This window comes from Camelus dromedarius, chromosome 22 (assembly GCF_036321535.1).
Source record: "Camelus dromedarius isolate mCamDro1 chromosome 22, mCamDro1.pat, whole genome shotgun sequence".
NCBI classification, from domain to species: Eukaryota; Metazoa; Chordata; class Mammalia; order Artiodactyla; family Camelidae; genus Camelus; species Camelus dromedarius.
In genome coordinates this window covers 719880-738101 of record NC_087457.1, presented here as the reverse complement: position 1 = coordinate 738101, position 18222 = coordinate 719880, and the positions used below count along the sequence as shown (strand labels likewise).

The window sequence follows — 18222 nt, the reverse complement described above, 5'->3', positions numbered from 1 at the left end:
TAGATCCAGGGTGAGGCTGAGCATCTCCGAGCCTTCCCCCTTCATATTATGGTGCAGGGGATCAGGGGCAGTTTTCCTCTGGGTCTCCGTGCTGTTGCTATGAAAAGTGGCTACAGCATCACTAATATTTTTCTTTCTTGTTTTAATTGCATTAATATTGTGAAGCAGTTAATAGCATTTTCTTAAAATTATGGTCAAAGGCATAGGCGTTTGATTTATAATGGTATCTGCAAACCACTCTTTTACTGAATTAATTTGTTTGTTTTTCTTGTATTTCCACAATTGTAAATGCTGTGAGTTAAGTGACTGCTTTGCTTCAACTACAGGAGAATGTGAAAACACTCCAGGAGAGAGAGGTTGCATATATCAATGCAGACTCATACACAGAAGGTAAATTTTATTTCAGATTTTCATTAAATAGTATACCAGTATTTAAGTCTATCAACTCCAACTGATAAACTAGGATTATCCTCTTTCTATGAGATGCCTCAATAATACCTCCATTTCTCCATTTTACCAGAGAGAACATTATTATGATTCAAATGAATCAATATGATTCATAACTAAGCTATTGATCCTAATTTCTTTAGAATATTTACCATTTGCCTATCTTGGATTACTACTTAAAACTTTAGTACTTTTGACATTCTTCCTGTGGAGCTAGTTTTAAAAGTTGGGGTAAAATATTTCATACAGAAATAGTTCCTGTATGTATTGGACCAACTCTGAAATAAGCACCCACTACAGACTTCCTTTTGACCCTGACATGTGGCATGTGCATCTGTAGGCTTTCATCATATTATGGTTATTTCTAGGTAAGTGTCACAGGACACATTTTAGTTACTGACATGCTCTTGTCGAAAGTCTTGATATTGAATTGAATGAATGAATAAAAACATGAACATTATGGCCTTACCACTTCCTTTGCCAAAGACCCCTAGGTACTGCTGCCGTAATGAGCAATGGCCCTTACTGTTACTGCAGGAGCTGCGGCCTTAGCAGCAGAGTCTGCCTCTGCAGTCTCCTATCCCGAGTGTGTGCTGCAGCCTCTCTGGCTCCTGAAGAGTTATTTCCACCTTGTGTTTTAGTTTTAGCCAGACTGTTTGTCTGTCTGTCTATTTATCTACCTACCTATCTATTCTAAAATCTTATTTATTTGTTTTTACTGAAGTACATTTGATTTATAATATTAGTTTCAGGTGTACAGCAAAGTTACACAGTTATATACATATACATATACATATACATATACATATACATATACATATACATATACATTTTTAGATTCTTTTCCATTATAGGTTATAATAAGATACTGAATATAATTCCCTGTGCTATACAGTAGGTCCTTGTTGTTTATCTGTTTCATATATAATAGTGTATATCTGTTAATCCTGAACTCCTAACATCTCTCTTCCCTTCCCCCTTTCTCCTTGGGTAACCATAGTTTCTTTTCTATGTCGTGAATCTATTTCTGGTTTGTAAATAAGTTCATTTGTATCATTTTTTTGTTTGTTTACATTCCACATATAAGTGATATAATTTGATATTTGCCTTTCTCTGTCTGACATACTTCACTGAATATGATAATCTGTAGGTTCCACCCTATTTTTAATTCTCCAGGAATGATGCCTTCAATTTGAAATCTGTTATATCTTGTTTATAATTAGAAAATAAAGTTAGAATTAAATACAGGTTTGAAGTCCATTTGGAGGTATTAAAATACTCTCTTATTTATTTTGCAGGCAATTATACCCTCAGAGTTGACTGTACACCTCTTCTTTTCCAGTTGGTATATAAACTGACAAGAGAGGTATGTAAATAGATCTGTCATAATGTTTTCTAATGAGTAGATAAGTCAATAACTTTTGTTTTCTAAATTACTAATATTTAAACTGGTGACAGACATAGCTGATTTGTATAAATAACAAATCAGAACGAGCTTTAATACACTTCTTATGTGACATAACTATGAGAACAGTAGTGCTAGTCTCTGTTCTAATAATAGTTCCTAATAATTGTATACATTTGTTAAAATGTGCAGGGTCTGTTGTTTCATGGGGCAGAGTCTCTTTGATGTAACAGAAAGAATACTGAGCTGGGATGGGGAAGCCTTGGCTGTGAAGATTGCCTTGGCTATTCATTCATTCATTCATTCAGCAAGTATTTATTGTGTGGTTACTATGTATCAGGTCCTATGAAATGAATTCTAGCAGCAACAGTGATAAAAGGACAAGGTTACTGAATCCAAATACTTTGTAATCTAGAGAGGCCACAGACCTGTAAATGAGGACTCATACTTCACTTGAATATTGGATACTATATACAGTGGAGGACAATTGCGGAAGAGAGAAGCTAAGACCCTGGGGTAGCTGGTGAGGTTGGAAAGCATTAGAAGGTGTTTACAGAAGGATTAGTGGTTAGGCTGTAAAATGGAAGGATGTGAAAGTGGGGAGAAGGTTTCTCCTCAGAGGACACAGGACCTAATAAAGACATGGATTTGTGAAAGAACATTTCCTGACCTCTGGGTAATGCAATATAACCTAAATGTAAGGTGTTGGTGAAAAAGCTGGTAAGAAACGTGGCCTGACACATAGGCCTAAATGTTCATAAATCTGGTGATGGAGAAATTAAAGAATCTTTAACAAGTTTGTACATTATCATTTTTATTCATTAGAAAAATTACTCTGTATCAGTGCAGTGAATAGGTTAAGCTGTAGTAAGTCTAAAAGCAAAATGGAAATAATTCCACATACCTATTTAGCGCACAGGAATTTATAAATACTAGTTATTGATGTAAAAAGTACTCTGAAAATGCTAATGCACTCTGAATCTCTAAAGGTTATGTGATCTACTCTTTGAGAATATGTGTGCTTCATTTAAATAACCCCCCATTATAGAATTTAACTGTAGAAATGTTTCTTTCAAGTAGGTATCACTTAGATGACAGTGAGAAGTAGATGTCACATCTCTGTGGTCCTGTTCCCCAATCGCCCTTCATCTTGCCCGGTCCTTTTCACTGTTAGTGTCTTTAACATCTCATCCCAAGTGAGCATCCTCCCATGCCCATCACAACTCCCACCATACTGGGAAGCTTAGGTCCTTGATCCTTTTATTGAAATGTCCCATAAAAACATCTTATCTAAAAGCACGCTGTAAAGACAGCCCTTGTTGGGGAATCCTTCTCAGGAGATACATTTACACTCTGTCCTACAGAGGAGGCTCCTGCCTTTATAGGAGGGGTAGTAAGAATTTTAGGACCAAGAAGGAGAAGCTTAGGTCTATCCCCTTTGTACATTTATTTAATAAGTATTAAATGTGTAAGTGGTTACCATAATGACAGGATAAATGAAACAGAGATTCTGCTATTAGTGTGTTACCTGTGTAGCCAGGAGAGAGTATGATCAAGAATTTTCAAATCCAAGATAGAGATTAAAATCACCAAAGTGAATACAGATAAAAGTGTGGGAAGCAAAAAATAAATATCTTAGTTTATTATTTTACATGTTGGAATTAAACAGCCTGCTTAATGGGAAATTGCAAATTTTTTTCCAATTTTAAAGCCTCTTTTATGTTAATTTGAATTTAATTTCCATGCCACTTGTATTAGATACAATATATTTGTCTTTCAGAGTTTTTGTTTTAGGTAGTTTTTTAACAGTTTAACTGGGAAATTAAAATGTATCTTTAGAAGTTACATTATCAGGATGAACTAATTAATTGTCCAGAAGAGAAGAGTGAGATTTTATAATCTTTTTTGATTTGATTGTCAGTGGAGGAATCAGACATCATTCATCTGGAGAAATGCTGTTGGTTGCTGAGGGCTCAATCCCGAACTGGGTGATTTGACTTAGAGACATTTGGCCCATTGGCTTCACCACCAATTTGTCCATCTCTGAGTGAAGGTGGGAATCCTTCTATTTTCTACAAATGTTCTTTGGTAAACACGTGAGCCTTGTTCCACCTTTGGAGCCTTGTGTAAGTCGGTTTACCTTTCTGCACCTGAATATTCTCATATATAAAATCAGTTTGACCAAGACAATCATTATGAAACTGTGCTCCAGTGCGGTGCCTCAGCATCTGGTGCAAGGTCAGGGTGGTGGACACTGAATAGGCAAAGCTCTAGCTTCCACACGTGACCTCACCTCTTCCTCAGCTGAGTAGTGTCTATTGTATTTCTTTTATATAGAAGAAGGTTCCACTGCTGTATCCTTCCCCCACCCTTAAAAAATTAAGAAACCACTGGACTAGACCATCTCTAAGGTCCCCACTTAGCTCTAAACTTTTCACTACTATATATATATATATATATATTAAATGAGGTTTACAAGGAGTAGTTGTGGCTGATAATCACAAAAACTGTATTTGAAATCTGAAAGCTTGGGTTCTGCTTCTGATTCAGACCTTTTTAAAAAAATTTCTTACTTTTAGCAAGTCATTTAACTACTTCTTAGCTTCAATTTTCTGCTCTTTGAGGGCACAGAATTAGATTCTTGAAATAGACAGTCTGTATTCTTCAGGTTTCTAGTGTGTTTTAGTAATATTTGTTAGGGGAGCTAGAACAGACAGGGCTTCCACTTCAGCAGTGCAGTTATGTTTTTACCTTTTTAGAATTAGAGATTGAGAAATCATTTCATTTGAAAACAAAATGATTCCATTTATTTTTTATGAAAAGTTTAAAAACCACAAGATTAGATTATAAATTGCCCTTTATTTCTGAAATTTAATATATTTATTTATACAGATTAAGTGGTACAATGAAGACTGCAGTACAGAATTTCTTTCTCTTATAATATAGTGTGTTAGTTTTCTTTGCTTCATGAAGGAGTTGTATGAAGCTTGTTAATAACAACACAGTATATCTTTGATAGAGTTCAACTTTTCTTCTTCTTTTTTCTTTTTTCTTCTTAGTCTTTCCAAATTAGGATAATTGTGGTCTCTGACTTTTTTCCAGTTAAATTTTTAAAATATATTTTAATTTTTTACATTCTACAATCACTTTTGACTTTTGGAATTAATATAAGATAGAGACAGGTAGGCAGACAAAACCAAACACTAAATGATAGTATTTTCTTCTAGGAAGTTAAATTTTGGTTATAATTATTCCAGGGGGAAAAAAAAAACTTCCTAAGACAGTGGAAACTACTGATAACTTTTAAAAACTAAGTCAGTTTATGCGAGTCATGCCTCCTTTCATAAGCATGTCATTATTAACAGGAAGTTTGTTGGCTGTGATTTATTCTGTGTTCCTATTTTACAGGTTTATTTAATGCTTTTGGTGAAAATCATGACAGCCACATAGATTTTAAGGAGATATCCTGTGGGTTATCAGCTTGTTGCAGAGGACCTCTGGCTGAAAGACAGAAATGTAAGTGTGTTAAACATCACAAAATTTGGAAGCTATACAGAGAAAAAATTAGCATCCATTCATGTAAAAAATCATCTGATTAAGGCTTGAATTTTCATCCCTTTGGCAAATAGCAATCTCTTGCTGAGGTTTTACTGAGGTCAGTGTAAAGGTTCAATCATCTATTCTTTTTTACTGTGGAGTAATTTAAGATCTTTGTTATTAATAATGGTTGATTTTCCAGATGAATGTACAATTCATGATAAATGAACTACATCATTCATGATGTATTTGAAAATGTTAAGCATATAGAAAATATTTTCTGGTAGTCTATATAGAAAATTTGTCTTGCTTAACTTGAATTCCAACTTATTTTCTAGCACTGTGTATATTGATATTAGCAAAATTAAATTTATGATAAAACAATTTGTTAAATACTAAATTTATCTTTTAAACCTAGCTAAAATATTATAGCGTAATTTATAAGCATATTACATTAATAAATCTTAACCATATTTGGTTAGGAAAATGCAGCAGTTTACATTTAATTGGAACCTAATTCTTATATATTCACTAGGGTCATTATCTCTGCATATTTCTAAAATACAGCTTCACAAATACTGCGTATTTTGGGTATGATACTTATTAGTTCAATATTCTTTAGTAATGTTGTACTGTGATGTACTCAGTTAATTTAATAGCATAATTAATATATAATTATTACACACACGGGTGTGTGAAGTAGATAATTATTTAATCTTAAAAATTTAGATTTCTTTTATCTTCCCTGATAGTATACCATTACTCTAACCTGGCTTTGTGATAGATTATTTGTTCACATTAAAGTTCTGGTATTAAAGAGGCTGAAGTCTTTGTTTCTCAATTGAGGTTAATTATTGTCTTAAATTTTTTTTAATTTATTTTTTGCCAGTGGACTAGTGGAAGTTAACCAACTAGACTAACTAGCAATTTTGCTGATATTGATGTTAATTAGCAAAGTGCTGATATTTCGAATTTTTAGCTTGTTGTATATAAACTTCATTGAAGATTTGAGATTGTTCTTAGGCAAAAATATTGGGTGCACATTAATTACACTGGAGAGGCAAAATCTTTATACAGTCATCTCTCATTATCTGCTGAGGATTGGTTCTGAGACTCCCTCAGATACCAAATCCATGGATGCTCAAGTCCTTATGTAAAATGGCATAGTATTTGCATATAACCTATGCACATCCTCCTGTATACTTTCAATCATCTCTAGGTTACTTGTAATACCTAATACAATGTAATTATTTGTAAATACAATGTAAATGATATGTAAATAGTTGTCAGTGAATAGCAAATTCAAGTTTTGCTTTTGAGAACTTTCTGGGAAAATTTATATATATATATTTATATAATTTTTGACCTATTGTTTATACCTGTGAATGCAGAACCAATGGATACAGGGGGCTGACTGTACCAGCTTTTTGTTGATTCTTAATGTAGATGGAATATTTTCAACATTGTAAGAATCAACTCTGAAGTGATCAGTTTTAAATATTAGAAATTAATTTAAAAGCTTGAATTACCTTCTCAAAATCTGTGAGATATTGTATAGTAACTTGGCCCTTCTTTTTCAGTTTGCAAGAAATTTAACTTTAGATTTAGGTGAAGGATAGAGTTCTCTAAGCTGGCTAATGATATAAGGAGAGAGACTTGTGAAGTGTACAGGAATTCCTACAAGTTCAAAGGACTTTAATGACACAATCTCCTCCAAATAAGAACTTAATCCAGAATGTAATTGAGGAACTAAGTAATTTTACTAGGGCAGCTTGTAATAAAATGTATTATACTTCAGAATATGAAAGTAATTTCCCTCCATAAGAGTTTCTTTTCTTTAGTTTGCTTCAAGGTATTTGATGTTGACGGTGATGGAGTTCTCTCTAGGGTTGAACTGAGAGACACGTGGTTGCACATTTAGAGGTCTGGAAGGACAACTGCACCGATGATACCCTGGTAAAGTCTGTATACATCTTCTTGAATGTAAACTTCCAACAGGAACATAGAGTGAAGAACTTTTTAAAACAGGTTGAGAAAAAGATTTCTTACTACTTCTAGGTTCTATATTATGCTACTCAAAATATTCATAGCCAAAGATGCAAAATTGGGAAGAGAATTTGCCTTAGAAAATTTAATGAGCTGAATGTATTATATTAAAAAAATGAAACCACTGGAAAATTGTCATAAATTTTTAAGGCAAACAAGCAATCTATTTCTGTAATTAAAAAAAGAAAAACAAAGTTGACCGAAAATACTTTATACTTCAGCTACTGGCTAATAAAAATGATACCTTCTCTATCCTAACTACTGATTTGGGTTTCTGGTTTTAAAGGAATTACATGTGGATGTATCCAACATTGTAGAAGACACATAGAATGCACATGACACCACAAAGGTGAGTCTAGCAGAGACTAATTTATTCTTTTCTAAAAATACATTATATTCTGAATTGCTATACATACCTTACGTATACATACTTGAATCTCTTCTACATCATCCCTGCTAAATGCTTATTTGGACCTGTGGTTACAATACCTCCAAGTTGTCCCTAAGGAAAGCCCATTCCACCTTTAAACAACTCCATTAAGTGTTATTTACATAAAAACATTATATTTTATAAGCTAGGCATTTTATAAAAATTAAGTAGAGACAGCCCTTGACATCTGTAGTTTATAATCTTTACTTCTCCCATTTTAATACATTATGGTAAAACAAAGCTTATATTGAGCAAAAGAAGCCACAGAATAAAAGAACACATTGTACAATTCAATTTATATGAAGTTCTAGAACAGAGACAACTCATGTTAATAATTGTTACAATAGTGATTTTGGACATGGGTCATTTAACTGGGAAGGACCATAGGATATCTGGGATGATGGAAATTATTTTTTATCTCAATCTGGGTGGTGTATATAGTTTTAAAATTTTTTTTTTCAATAATATTGGTGAGGGTCTGTTCTAAGTTTTTTAATAGCAGCCAGAATAAGTGTATAATAGCAGAAACAAGCATGTACTTTACAAAGAATAAAGCCTTGAATTTTTTTTTGTTTCACAACATTTATTAAAGATATTATAATAGGTTTGCCTTAATGTCTATGTATCCCTGTGAAACTGAAGATAATCCATATATGTGAGACACATATGAGTTAATTTGACCCTTTGTATTCAAATGTTGACATGTACCAAGTAGCAGATGGTAGGATGTAGACCATAGTGGTCTTATACAGGCTTAGAAAAATAAGTAACTTTTTTTTTTCAATCACAAATCCAGAAGAAATCATCATAGTCTTATTAAGTGACACTCAACAGAAATAAGTAATAGAAATGAATTTTTCAGGGCTTGATCTTTGTTTGGCAACTCAGATAACCATCTTCATTTACTTTTCTGCCCAAAACTAAGGTAGCCATTTCTATTTGGTATATATGAAAACAGAAACATAGGAAAGTTTCTGTTAGGAAATACCTTATGTAGAGATACAATTTCCATTGCCTTTTTTCTGGGTGTTTGATAAGTATGGAGGTTATCATCGCTGTCTATTTTTATGTAAGACCGTGTTTCTTCTTATGGCTGTACTTTTGAACATTAAAAAAAAAAGATCATTTACCTGCTCCATCTCCGTGTAACCATAATAATGAAATGGTAAAAATTTAGAATAGAATTTGGACCTTTCAACCAAACCTATTACCCATATTCACTGGTGACTAGACTGTGACAATATTACCCATTATTTTGTACCATTACATTGGTATTAATATACTTTTATGGAAGTTGCATCATGAAAGCCAATAATTACCATCATAGTGCTTTAAAATCTTTTCTTATAATACATGGTATTATATATTGAATGAATACATGAATATCATTAACAATAAATATTAAATATCATTAAATAATAAATCATTAGATAATAAAAATATAATTAAGTAATAAAAGCTAAGAACATTATTATTCATCTAGGATTGTTAAGGTGATTGTTCAAAACATGAAGTAAGAAGCATTTGGTTATATTTTTGCCTGCCATGAAATATTGTCTACTGTATATAAATGTAATTTTTGGTACACTTTGACACCAAAAAAAAAAAAAATACTGCTTTATTCAACTTGTGAAAGTAATGTTAAATTTTATTTTGAGGAAATGTTAATATAGATACTCATTTATTATATATATTTAGTTTTTTAAAATCTCTTAAGAAGTCTAATAATATTGCCAGATGTTTTAAAGAAGATCTTAGAAAATTGTTAGGGTCAAAGGGCATAATCCAGAGAGTTTGGAAAGATGCTTTCAAAGTTAGTAAATAGTCCTTTTTCTCTAACCAGAACCTTTTGTGGGTTCTGTTAGTAAACTTCACCTTGAACCAGAAGATACTGTGAGTTATTTCCCAGGTCTTACTGGAGGATGAAGATTTTTGGTGATAAATTGCCCACGTTGTGACTGACTACAGAGTTTGGTTACTTTTGAACTTATTCTTGCTGGCCTACTTTCAGATGAACACATAGCATCTACGTTAAATCATTAGTTTTCTTTCAGACAAATGACCATTGCAAGTTTAATAAAACAGATTTTATTCAAATAATATAAGAAGATGAAGATTTAAGATATTCTTAAATATTGTTTCTCTTTCAGAATGGCCATCTTAACTCTAGAGGAATATCATATCTGGAGTGTGAAAAATGTTCTTGCCAATGAGTTTTTGAATCTACTTTTCCAGGTATGTTTAAGGTAAATGACAGAGACCGAGGGCAGTGGTACCAGTAGTTCTACATCTTTTCCATTATGTAGTAGTTAGACAACTAGACTACAAAACCATATATTGTCAAAAGAACTGCATTAACCTGTACACCACCTGCAGATGGTAAGTTAGAGCGTGCATGCTTCTCAGAGTCACAATGTGCATGATAGGAAAGTAGAGTATAGCTGATAATGTTTATCTTAATAACTCATGATAGAGCAGATTGTAGACACATAGAAAAGAATTTAAAATGTAAAAGCCATTATAATTTGCTATTTTTCTTTACCTTTTTTTTTTTTTTTTAAGACCCTTCCTAACAAGTAAGGCAGTGTGGACAGAGACATAGATCATAAGTCGGCAGCTGTAAATTTTTCACAAAGTATACAATCTTTCCAGTTAGGAGGTTATTTTAGATGCAAATCTGTTTCTTAATTTTCTTTTATTCTTTCTTTCTTTCTTTTTTTTTCTTTTTTTAAATTTAATTGTTTAGAAGGTCCAAAAAAGATTGAAGGAGAAAGGAGGAAAAAAAGCTGTCAGGGGTGAACATGAAATCATAAAACTTGCGAGATTTTAACTATTTTCCAGTTAAAGTAGTTCTCTTTGCTCAATTTAAAGAAACAACTTATAGTTTCCCATTTTTCATAGTTCTTTATAAATATATGTTGATTTAATAATATTTTACAGGGTGTGAGTAGGGACAGACTGGAAGTTCAAGATTTGTAAATACTGACAGGTATATATAGAATAGATAAACAAGTTTATACTGTATAGCACAGGGAAATATATTCAAAATTTTGTAGTAGCTCATGGGGAAAAATATGAAAACAAATATACGTATATTCGTAAAGTACTGAAAAATTGTGCTGTACACCAGAAATTGACACAACATTGTAAACGGACTATAACTCAGTAAAAAAATAAAAATAAGATAAAACTGTTAGAACACTATAAAAAAATAGTATTTTAGATTCTTCTTATTTTATTCTCCTTTTCTTATAAAAGCACCCCTATGAAGATCAATAAGACTTGATATCTTTATATCTATCATGATTCTCCATTGTAAATAGAGTAACCTGCCTGTGACACAGCTATGTTAGAATAAATGAAAATTGGACTCTTCCTGACAGCTAATAATTAATGTATATTTAAAGCATATGAAATCTGATAAGTCTATGATACCCATTTAAATCAATCAGTTGCTCCACTGTCAGTTATCAGCCAGGATCTAAGTTGATGTCTTTATAAAATATAAATACATATAAAAATAATATAAACCTACTATAAACAGAAATGACTTGCTTAGTAATATGAAAATTGAGCAGCTATTTTTATCTCATTTAAAATGATGTCCTCAATTACTTTGTTATCATTAATTATATAAACATTTTGACCACTTAAGTTTGTGTCTGAGTCACCTTGCAGCTCTTACATAGCAAAGCATTTTGAACTTTTATATTGCCTTTCCTATTTTCTCATGTTTATCAGGGACTTGCATAGGCACTATTTTTTCTAGGACTCTATAAACAGATGTATGCCTGAGATTTTCTTTTGTGTCTGTGTTTCTAGCATTATATTACTGACAGATTTTTTTTGTTGGTTATCAATCTAATTTTTTTTCTTGGTATATATAGTCCTTTCAGCCCTTTCAAATATATATGTAGTCAGTTTACAATGTGTCAATTTCTGGTGTACAGCACAATGCTTCAGTCATACATGAACATACATATATTAATTTTCATACTCTTTTTCACCGTAAGTTACTACAAAACAGTATTGGATATAGTTCCTTGTGCTATACAGTATGAACTTGTTTATAAATTGGGAGTTTGAGATTTGCAGGTACTAAATATTAACATTACATTTAATGATGCTTACTTTATCCCATATTCAGACATGCTTTTAAAACTTAATTTTCACTTAATATATAAGTAATCAGACTTACTCTAAATTGTTTTATTTTCTGTCTGTTTCTAAAATAGAATTAGCTAGTAAATTCAGTGATAAAAGCTTGAATTATACTTTTATTTTATTTGCCAAGATCCCACTCCTGGCTGACCATTTTGGGTATTTAAGTATAAAGTAAGTAAATGTCAGTAGAATTAGGAAACCATTCCTGTGGTAATATTATTTTCAGTCCTTTCAAATAAACTCAGTGCCCAATATTTTGCAGAGGAAGCATTCTAAACATGATCAGGGTCTTCTATCTTGTACGTTAGTCAGAAAGCGTCAAATGTTAAACAGTTTGATAAACAGAATAGTGCACCACACTGACCCCTACCTATATCCATGCTCTAATCCTGAAATCTGTGAATATGTTATTTTACATGGCAAAGGGGATTTTGCAGATGTATCAGGTTAAGGACTCTGAGACAGGGAGATTAGCCTGGATTATCTACATGGGCCTAGTCTAACAATAGGAGTCCTTAAAAATTGAAAATCTTTCCCAGCTGTGGTCAGAAAGATATGACTTTGGAAGAAGGATTAGAAAGCTGTAAAGCTGTTAGCTTTGAAGATAGAGGAAGGGCCATGGGAAAAGAAATGTGGGTGATCTCTAGAAGCTGGAAAAGACAAGGAAATATATTCTTCCTTTGACCTACAGAAGGGCATACAGCCCTGCTGACATCTTGATTTTTAGCCAAATGATACCTGTTCCTGACTTGACCTACAGAACCATAAAATAATAAGTTTGTGTTGCTTTAAGCTGCAAAATTTGTGATAATTTGTTACAGCAGTGATAAAAATAAATATAGGGGAGGTAATCCAACTTTATGGATTGGAGGGCTCAGCATTTTAAAGATGTCAGTTCCCCTTCAACTGATTCAAAGATTTATATGTGCACATCAAAATCCCCAACAGTTAATTGTTGTTACTGTTTTTTTGTAGAACTTGACAAGCTGATTCTAAATACATAGAGAAGCGTGAAGGGCCAACAATAGCCAAGATGATATTAAAGAACAATGTTAAAGGACTTATAAAACAATATTAAGTCTATGTGATAACTACCTAAAGTTAGACATATAGACCAATGGAACAGCATTGAATTAAACCCTGTACCATACATGAACAGTAACTTTAGATAGGTTATAAATCTAATATATTTGAAACATAAAGCAAAGCATCTGGGGGAGGGTAAAGCTCCGGTGGAATGTGTGCTTAGCATGCATAAGGTCTTGGGTTCAACTCCCAGTACCTCCATTAAAATAAATAACCTAATCCCCCACCAAAATAAAGCATCTAGAAAATAGTGTAGGAGATATTTTAATGACTTTGAAGTGGCAAAGAGTTCTTAAACCGGACAAAGCATGAAACATAAAAGAAGAGTTTTAAGTTGGACTTCAGTAAAATAAAGAATTATTTTTATCAAGTGATACCATTAAGAAGGTGAAAAGCTAAGCCACACGGTGGGAAAATATATTTGCTATACCTATATCCAACAAAAGACTTGTATCTAGGGCATATAAAGAACAAAAACCAGTGGAGAAAAAGGCAGAACCTCAATATTAAAATATGCAAAATAATTGAACAGGTGATTCACACACACACAAAAAAATCCACATAAGCTATGAAAAGGGGCTGACCTCTTTAGTAATAATGGAAATACGTACTAAAACCACACTTGGAACACCATTAGACATCCACTAGAATAGTTAGTTGTTAAGTGATATGAAGCATTGGTGAGGGCAACAAGCAATGGGGACTTACACATGGCCAGTGGGAATATAAATTCTTACAAATACTTTGGAAATAGGCTTTTTGAATGAAAGTTATATATATGTGTGTGTGTGTGTGTGTATATGTACACACACACACATACACATACACACACACCCACACCCTATTACCAAGGGTAAGCCATGTATGTACCCTTCAGAAACTTCTACATCTGAGCACCAAAGGACATCCAGAAAATTCTCATAATCACTATTTGTTATACCCCCAAATAGAAAATGACCCAAACACTTGTCAACAATAAATACATAACCATAAGTGGTGGCACATGCATACAAGTTATATACTTTAAAGCAATAAAAAATATACTAGTTTACAGAAAACACTAGTGGATGAATCTTACATAATGTTGAGTGGAAAGTACGGGACCAAAAATTTCAAAAGCAAAAAAACCAATCCATGGTGGCTGAATTTAGGATGGTGAGTCCATCAAAGGGGTGCCGTAGTAACTGGGAAGAAACCCAAAGTGGAACAGCAATGTCCTGTTTCTTGACTGGATGAAGGTTACATAGATGTGTTTACTTTGTGAAAAGTCACTGAGCTGTATACTTAAGATGTGTTCACATTTAAGCATGTATACTATATTTGCATTTTTAAAAAAAAAGTTTGCTTGCAAAAAAAGATATCCAAAGCCCAAGTATTTATCAGTAGGAGAATGGATAAAACAAATGATAGTATATTCAAACAATGGAATACTACTCAACAATAAAAAAGAACCAACTACTGATAGAAGGATGAACCTCAAAAGCCTAATTTATACATTTCATTGTTAGGTAAATTTTAACTCAGAAGGTAAACAAAACTGTAAACAGGCATGTGCCCTGGGGGGAGGGGTGCTGTAGCCTTTGTCTCCTCAGACCTGTGCCATTACTGGCACATCTCGCAAGAAGAGAGGCAGGGCTCAGCCACAGCTACCATCTCCTCCTGTGCATAGTGCCTGGGCGGGGGCGGGGCTGAGGCCTGAATCTGCACGTGGGGGCTCCACAACCTCCTAGGCAGGACTGAGACTTGTTTATAGCCCGAGGCAGAGAGGATATTTCTACCCTGACACCTCAGAGAACTTGTGCTGCCAAGAGAAACAAGGAGCTCAGATTTGGCACAGAGCATAGGTGGGGCTGTTCCGCAGTCTTCCCCGAGCCCACCTACAGACCGCCTACCCGAGGCAGAGCAGGCAGCTGCACAGAGCAGCAGAGTGACCAGCACGAGGAGAGAGCAGGTGGGCAGCCACCCACCTTCTTGGCAGGAACACAGCACCTGACCACGGTGCTGGGACTGGGTGTGATCTGCCCACCTGCCTCCCCCTGATCACAGCATCTGACTGTGGCATCAGGAGGGGGAGTGACCTGCCCGCCCACCGGGTAAGAGCTCAGCTCCTGACCTAGTGTTAGGAGGGGACACAATCTGCTAGCCAACAGCCACTGAGAGCAGCACAGATGAGGGCGCCAACAGAAGGCCTATGAAACAGCAAGCTGAGTTCGCGAAGCAGGGTGAAGGTACAAAGACCTGTTGATCAAATCATTAAGGGCACACCATCTCCAGGTTAAGTAGGTAACTGATACTCCTTAAGCCACGGTGCCAGAGAGATAGGAGCAATGTGAAGAAGCAGAGAAACCACTCCCAATTAAAAGATCATGAGAAATCCCCTGAAAGCATGATCAAGGAAATAGACATTGATGGCCTACTAGATCAAGGTTTCAAAAAAAGAGTGATCAAAGTACTGAAGGAACTAAAAAAAATAGTGTTTAGGGATATAAAATATGTCAAAAATGAAATAGAAACTATAGAGAAGAACCAAGTAGAATTAGTAAACTCATTGTCTGAGATGAGAGCTGACCTAAAGGCTGTGCAAAGCAGACTAGAAAATACAGAAGAACAAGTATGTGATCTAGAAGACAGGACAACAGGAAGCACCCAATCAGAACAGCTGAGAGAAAAACAAATAAAAAACAATGAAAACAATATACGGGACCTATGGGGTAATATAAAGTGTGCCAATCTATGCATAATAGGAGTTCCAGAAGGGGAAAAAGAACAAAGGGAATTGAAAAGGTTTGGGAAGGACTCATGACTGAAAACTTCCCAAACCTAAAGAAGGAATCATATCCAAGCACAGGAGGCTCAGAGGGTCCCAAACAGGAAGAACCCAAACAGACCCACACCAAGGCACATCCTAATCAAGATAGCCAGAGTCAAGGATAAAGAAATGATCCTAAAGGAAGCAAGAGAAAAACAGAGTGAGTTACAAGGGAACCCCCATAAGGTTTTCAGCTGATTTCTCTACACTATTTACAACAGCTAAGACATGGAAACGACCTAAAATGTCCATCAACAGATGACTGGATAAAGATGTGGGATATTTATATGATGGGATACTATTCAGCCACGAAAACTGACAACATAACGCCATTTGCAGAGACATGGATGCTCCTGGAGAATGTTATTCTAGGTGGAGCAGAACAGAGAAAGAGGAATACCATATGAGATCACTCATGTGTGGAATCTTAAATATATGCAATGTCTTGTGGTAACTCACAGCAAAAAAAAAAGTGACAATGAATGTATGTACGTTCATGTATAAATGAAAAATTGTGCTCTACACTGGAATTTGTCATAACATTGTAAAATGACTATTACTCAATAAAAAATGTTTAAAAATAAGTAAAATAAAATATAACCTTTAAAATACTGTATAATGAGAGGTGTGATGTTCTAGTATCTGTTCTAAGAAGTACGTTAGACACACATAAGAATAACCAATGGTCAGAAAGATCACATGTTACCAGCTACCACCCCATGCAAATTAATGGCATTTAGGAGATATTCATATATGTGTGTACATATGTAAAATATGTATTAGTATATATGTAAATCAAATAAAATATAATCTAATGTAAAATCATATCAGCAAAAGCACTGTGCTGACATAAGTATCTTGGTGTAAATAGATTACAATTTTTTATTGAGTTGTCATAATGGGAATATTGTGAACCAAGTGGAAGTTGTAAAAAAAAGTCATCCAAAAAAAAAAAAAAATCCTGACTACATGAAAAGATGCACAGTTACTATAAGGCCTCTCCCCTTATTTACTATCAGTGTGAGAAAGTCTCTTGGAATAAGTTAGGAGAATTAAAAACTCTTAACAAGACACAAAAATGCACTCTCTGTTAAAGAAAATAAACCAAAAGAAAAAACAAATGAATGGACAATTAAGATCCTACAGATAAAAATACCAATTTTTATGGGAAATAGAGCCTTAAAATAAAAAATGAGATTATATTCTAATTTCACCTTTTGAATAAAGATATACAAAATTTAGCTGAATACCTTCGTATTTTGCAATTACGAAGAAAAAATGTAATTGCAATGAAAAAACAGCCATTATCCTGCCTTTTGAGTATTCTAAAGTTTTAGGTTTGAATATATTTCATCTTAAATGGTCTTAAGCACTATGCAGTGGTTGGTGTTTTAAAAATACCACTGTGTGTGGAACTTCTAAAAGTGATTCAAAAATTTATATTTTTGTAATAATTTAGTAATGGCCCGGATATTATTTTTAACAAGACTACTCACCATGGAATGGTGCAAGATTTTTTCGATGAGTTTATATTCACACATGTTGAAGATTGTCACTATATTATGAGAAAATGTCAACCATGGCAGTATTTTGACTTGAAAACGAGATAAGCTGAGAAGGATATTTTAAGTATAAAATAAATGATTGCATGCCTTTAAAGACAAGAAAGTAAAAGCACGATAAACTCTGAATTTGACACACTTAAAATATAAAAATTAACATAATGTGATTTACACACTTCTCTTTAACTCTTTCAGTACTTTCTCAGCTCCTTTCCCATTACACCTGCGTCCCCGCTCCTGACCCGCGCGGTGTACACACCCCTGTTCACACGGGGGAGGGGGACCCGGGCGGTGAGGACCACGGGCGCGGACACTCACCTGCTCCCTGCGGGCGAGGAGAATAGTCGAAGCGGGCCCGCCAGCGCACCCGTCCCCTCCTGCCCAGCCGGCCGGGGCCCCAGCTCGGTCAGGTCCACACACACCCCGGCAGGAAGCGGGCGCAGGCAGTGGGAAACCGGCGTAACTTCAGACAGCGGGCGGGGAGCGTCCTCCTCCCGCGGACACGCAGGCAGCCCTGTCCTGGAGCCTCCATGGAGCCGCCCGCTCAGTCCTGAGGAAAACAATCTCCGCCCCCAGGGAAGATGCTGGCTGCTGACGCGGACTGCGTATGCGCACCGCCACCTAAGACACGCTGGCTTCGCGCGCCCCCTGCAGGTCCTCGAGGGCGGTGCAGGATACTCAGAACTCACTGTAGAACACATGACCCCTCCCAGCCAGGATGCTAAATCACTGGAAA

At 34.7% G+C, this 18222-nt stretch overlaps 1 long non-coding RNA gene across 2 annotated transcripts; it reads left to right on the top strand.

The window, feature by feature from the left end:
* Positions 1 to 255: 255 nt before the first annotated feature.
* LOC135318865 (uncharacterized) lies at positions 256 to 16543 on the top strand. Of its 2 annotated transcripts, XR_010377253.1 has the most exons (7): positions 256 to 390; positions 1746 to 1813; positions 3774 to 3905; positions 5261 to 5368; positions 7231 to 7345; positions 7722 to 7784; positions 10016 to 16543. It is a non-coding gene; the product is annotated as an uncharacterized LOC135318865 (long non-coding RNA). The 2 variants fall into 2 exon arrangements; XR_010377254.1 differs by lacking the exons at positions 256 to 390; positions 1746 to 1813 and having other exon boundaries at positions 3894 to 3978.
* The last annotated feature ends 1679 nt before the right edge of the window (positions 16544 to 18222 follow it).